The following is a 6,075-nucleotide window of genomic DNA, read 5'->3' as shown; positions in this document are numbered from 1 at the left end:
GCTCTCTCGCGGGTGCCCTCTGTGAGTCCGCCCGCTCCCCCGTGTAGGTGGCTGCCGCTTCCCGGCGCCCAAACGCGGCAGCTCCCTCCCCCTTCCGTTTATCTCCTGATATCTGTGCGCGGTTTTAGGGCTCCCCTCTTGGTACCTCAATACTCAGCGCTGGAGATGTTCATTTGTAGAGATCCAGATGTATCTTCCTGCGTCTCAGGCTGATTCTGTGGTTATTTAGGCTGGTCTGTTACCTATCCAGCTCGACTCAGGGGACCGGCTGAAAAAGGGGTCCCCTAATCCTCCGCCATCTTAACTCCTCTCCTCGGGAGTCTGCTTCTTACCCCCTGCTAGTGCTCTTGCGCACTCCCTCTCAAACCAAAGGAAAAAAAAAAAAAGAGTTGCATGACCTTCAGACTGAGCTGGTCAAGCGCCCCAATAGGTTTTTAAAAAATCTTTACAATATATCCCTGTTTTTTGGTAAAACATGTTATATAAAATTAGAAAATAACTTTCAAGTTTTGAAAAGAGAAATACATATACATGGGCAAAAACTGTAGGAGAATCATCTAACATTTGGTATAACTGAAAAAATGTTAGAAATTATAATGAACTTGTGGGACCTCATCAAGATAAAAAGCTTCTTCACAGCCAAGGAAACAGTCACAAAAACTAAGAGGCAGCCCACGGAATGGGAGAACATATTTGCAAATGACACTACAGATAAAAGACTGGTATCCAAGATCTACAAAGAACTTCTCAAACTCAATACACGAGAAACAAATAAACAAATAAAAAAATGGGCAGAAGATATAAACACTTTTCCAATGAAGACATACAAATAACACACTTTCAATATGACTTCAGACAGTATTCGACATGGACATAATCTAATTATTTAATCTTCACAATCTAACAAGATGGTGTTACTATTACTATTTTAATAAGTGAAAGTTGACCACTTTAGGGTAATTTGCCCTTATAAGTGTATAAGACTGAGTATTCGGTTAAAGCCTTTTCCACTTGGGCTTAAGTTCAGGTTAATTTCAGAGGATGAGCTTCTGCAATATTTAATTAAGATTTGTTTGCGGATGGAAGAGTATATTTGTGCACATAGTCATGCCTTCCTCTGAAGTATGAATTACAAGATGAAAATTTGTTAGCTAAAAGCAAACGGTCTCCTATATGTAGGAACATCTATATTACAGATCACTCTGATTTCTCACAGGGCAAATGATCCTGACGTTTGAGAACCATTTGTGGACTGTCTCTGACACATTCACTGCCTTCCAAAGCCTTCCCACTTCGTCTACATTCTTGGAATTTTTTCGCTTTTAGTATGAAATTCTGAAACCCTGATATCTATGCCACTAAATTTTGAAACATAAATAGAAACTTCCCAATCCCTAAAACATTTATAAAGCTATTCAGCAGTAACACATGTCGAATAATTTCTGGCCCTCAAATAAAGGCCCTGTATCACAAGCGTGAGCTCCAATATTATCTTCAAAGGCTTTCCACATTCTTAAAATCACAGGGTGTAGACTTTGTGTTTTACTAGTATGATCTTTGCAGATGTTAATACGTGAGCCTTTTCCACATGACTTCACTCACTCTACTCTTTCTGTATGAATTTTTGATGTTTACTAAGGTGTGAGCCACTTAATAAAGGCCTTCCACATTAGCTTATCATTTATAAGGTTTTCTACCAGTATGAATTTTCAGGTGTCGCATTAAGTTCTGATACGACCAAAGGGAGCCTTCCCGCATCTCTTACATTTATAGGCTTTTCACCACTGACTTCTCTCATGATGAGTAAGTTCTGACTTCGAATAAAAGCCTTCTGTCACATTCCTTACATTTATGGGGTCTCCTCACCAGTGTGAACTTTTACGATGATCGAATAAGTTCTGGTGAAGAAAGGCCATTTTACATTCCTTACATTTATAAGGTTTCTCACCAGTGTGAGCTCTCTGGATGTCGAGTAAGTTCTGAGCCACGACGAAGGCTCTTCCACATTCCTTACATTTATATGGTTTCTCACCAGTATGAACACTCTGATGTCGAATAAGATGTGAATCAGAGATAAAAGCTTCCCACATTCTTAACATTTATGGGGTTTCTCTACCAGTATGGATTCTTTGATGTAGACTCCAGGTGAAAGACAGCTATATACCTTCCCACATTCCTTACATTCTAGCGCCTTCACCAGTATGAATTATCTGATGAAGACTTAGTTGTGTATCGTAGCGGAGAAGCTTTCCCCACAATTCTTTACATTTATGGGGTTTCTCACCAGTATGGATTCTCTGATGTCGAAGAAGGTGTGAGGGACGATGTGAAGCTTTCCCACATTCCTTACATTCATAGTATTTCATCAGTATGAAATTCTCTGATGTAAATTAGCTTCTGTGAGGTAGATGGAAGGCCTTCCACACTCCCTTAGCATTTATAGGGTTTTCACTCTATGTGGACCTTTTGATGTTCATACTAGTTGTGAGTTGAAGTGAAAGGCTTTCTAACCATTCTTTACATTTTATGAGGGTTTCTCACTCAGTATTAATGCTCTGAGGTTTAGTTTCAGAGCCATATGGATAGCCGTACATTTCCTATTTTCTTTACTTCTTTTTGCTTGCCAATTCTTGATGCTTAATCAAGTCTGACCTACTACTAAAGGCTTTCCCACATTCTCCACATTTACAGTCTTTTTCCTTATTATGACTCTATTTCATGTTGAATATTGTGTGATTGGCACCTGAAAGCTTCCTTACATCCCTTGCATCTTCGTAGGTTTTCACTCTTGGGATGAACTATCTGGAGGCACTCATGAACTCGTGCACTCTGGAATAGAAGTGACCTTTCTTCAGAGGTTATTACGGCTTGTCTGAAATGTCCCTCCTCTTTGTCTCTGGGCGGCATTTGATTTCTCTGTTATTTCTGACCCTAGTACCAAGGCCGAGCTCGTGAGTCTTTTTATCTCCAGGTGCAATGATTTAATTTCATAACTGTGCTCCTTTGAAATAAATTCTTGGTTTCTCTTCTGGACTTAATCTGTAAGAAAAATTTTAGAAAGAAAACTGGAGGTATTCTTTCTATGTGGCAGGAGAAAGTTCTAAGGTAGAAATGTGATAAACTAAAAATAAGGGAGAATAATTAAATAGCCTTTTAACGCAGCACTGAAATTTTGGGGGAAAAAAGCTCAGGGTAGGTGGGAGAAGGAGATGAGAATAGAGAAAATGAGGGAGCTCATAAAGGAAGTAGTTCTTCACCTCTCTGTGAAAAATCAGAATCAGCTGAGGAACATTACCAATATGATGTCCAGGAACCATCTAAGACCAACTAAATGAGAATCTAAAGGAGCAGACATTACATTTCACAGCAAGTCCTTAATCTCTAGCTTCAAAATATATCCAGACTCCTGACTACTTCTTCTCATCAGATTCCCTACCACCTTGTCCAAAGCCATCTCTCACCAAGGTTAAATATTAATTTTTAACAGATCTCCATACTTTCCTATTGCTCTCCTAATACCCCATACCTAATACAGTAGCCAGAGTGTCTTCAAGCTAAGTTAGATTAGGCCTTTCTTCTGCCCCAAGTCTCCACTGGACTTCCTCCTTATGCAGAGTAAAAGCCAAAGTCCTGCGGCCTACAACGCTCCCTGAACCTGTCCTACAATACTCCTCTTTCGACTCTGCTCCAGCTCCCTGACCAACTGGATGTTCTTCAAACTTGTGAAGCACATTTCTCAGAATCTCTGCCTCTTCCTAAGATAGCAATATGGCTTTTAGTTCCAAGTACTTTATTCTGACCTCTATTCAAACATGAGGACCACTCTTTATAAAACAGGGGCCCCTTATTATTCTTACTTATTGTATTTTAGCAGTGCGCTTTATCATCACATATCATTTTATCTATTTCCCTAACATTATTTTTAAAATTTTTAATATATATTTTTAAAGATTTAGTTTTTATTTGACAGAGAGAGAGAGAGAAAGAAAGAGAGAGAGAGAGACAGAACAAGCGTGGAAGCAGCAGAGGGAGAAGCAAGGTCTATATAATGCCTGGTAAATGATGCTGGTATTTTATGCTGTATGGGAAGTTCCAGACATCAGAGATGCTTCAGAGATGCTGTTGGTTTTAAATATTTTTGGAAAATAATCTGGTAGAAAAGGAAAAAAAATATAAAAAGCATGGATTTGAACTATATATTGGAATTTTGGAAGGAATGCCTCAAATCAAAAAGTAACATCCATCAAGGATGTTCCCATTGCTCCCATCCTGCACAATCACCCTCAGAGCTATAGAATCGGCCCCTCTAAATCGATCTTTCAGATTTCGTTTCCCCACTTGTCTCATTCTAGCCCAAGGCCAAATCACCTCGGACTCCCAAAAACAGACTCCCCTAGCAAGTTCTCACCACTTCTCACCGCGAAACTCTCCTGATTCAACATCTACAGGACAGCCAAGAGAGAGGTCTTAGAAATCCAATCCTTAATCATGTTCCTATCTTGTTTAAACCTTCAATGGCTGCCAAGTGTCCTTTAAAAAAAAAAATCCAAAACTCTTAGACTTGGTGAGAAGGCCCTGCATGCCATGGACTTCCATTCAGGTCTTCCAGTACACCCACCCATGACTTTATCTCCTTGGGGCCTTAAATGAATACCTTCCTGCAATTTCTCTTACAGCATTCCCACCATACTGCTCTATAGATCCTACTACTTTCCTTCCAGCTTCATATCATTTGTCATGATCTGAAAAAAGTCTTACCAGTCTGGTAATATTGCCCCTAATATTCTCTCACAGGCAGTCCCTTACCTATAACCATCTCCTCTAAAAGACTCCTCATTTCTCTCGGGCCCAAGGCCAGGTTCCTAAAAAGAAAAACTCTTGCAGGGTTATAAGTGTTGTGGATTTAAATCAGCATACTTGACCCTAGCTACTTCCAGGGTTATTCGTTACCTTTATTTCCTTCCAGTGTTTGTGTGCATCCTTTTATACAATCAAAACAGCACTGACTTAATGAAGTTGGTGTATCTGGCTTTATTCGCCTGAGCATTATAGCACAGTTTCAAAAAAATAGTTTACAAAAAAATATCTAAAATGTTGAAGGTTCTGTATCTCAATTGTAGTAGTTATATAAATCTACACATACCGTGAAAATTTCATATTAATATACACCAAAAATACATATATAAATAAAAATAAATGAGTGTATGTGAAAATCGGTGAAATCTGAATAAGGTCTACTTATAGTTTCATATCACTACTATTGTGCCAACATCAATTTCCTGGTTTGACAGTGTACTAGAATTAGGTAAGATGTTATTGTTAGGGAAAGCTTGAGTGAAGTGGGTACGAGGGAATCCTCTGTGTATTATTTTGTAACCCTTTGAATCTTAAATTATTTCAAAATAAAAAGCTAAAAAAAAAAATGGTAGGACAGTTATAATCATGTATGTACTTCCTAATAAAAAGCCCTAAAGTACATGAAGCAAAAACAGAATAAAGAGGGCTCTCGGGGTGGCAGAGCGTCGTTAAGCGCCTGCCTTCGGCTCAGGCTACGTGATCCCGGCGGCTCTGGGACGAGTCTTCACATCAGGCCCTCCTGGGCTGGGAGCCTGCTTCTTTCCCTCCCTCCCACTCCCTGCTTGTGTTCCTCTCTCATTGTCTCTCTCAAATAAATAAATAAAATCTTTAAAAAAAAAAAAAAAAACAGAAATGAAGAAAAAAACAGATAATCTAACAAATTGAAGACTTTAATGCTCTTCTACTTTCATTAATGGATAGATCAACTAGCCAGAAGATCAACAAGAAAACAGAAAAACAATGCTCTTTAAATAACTGATGGGTCAAGGAAGAAATCATAAGAGAAATTAAAAATGCTTCGAGTCGATGTGAGACAGGAATCCACTCCAAAATTCCCAGAGGAGAACATAGGCAACAACCTCTACGACATCACAAAGCAACCTTTTCATGACAAGCATCCCTAAAGGCAAAGAGGAAACAAAAGATAAAGGGGGGGTAAACAGAAGGGGGAATGGACCATGAGAGACTATGGACTCTGGGAAACAAACTGAGGGCTTC

This window comes from Ursus maritimus, unplaced genomic scaffold (assembly GCF_017311325.1).
Source record: "Ursus maritimus isolate PB19 unplaced genomic scaffold, ASM1731132v1 scaffold_19, whole genome shotgun sequence".
Classification (NCBI taxonomy): Eukaryota; Metazoa; Chordata; class Mammalia; order Carnivora; family Ursidae; genus Ursus; species Ursus maritimus.
This window is presented reverse-complemented; position numbering follows the sequence as displayed.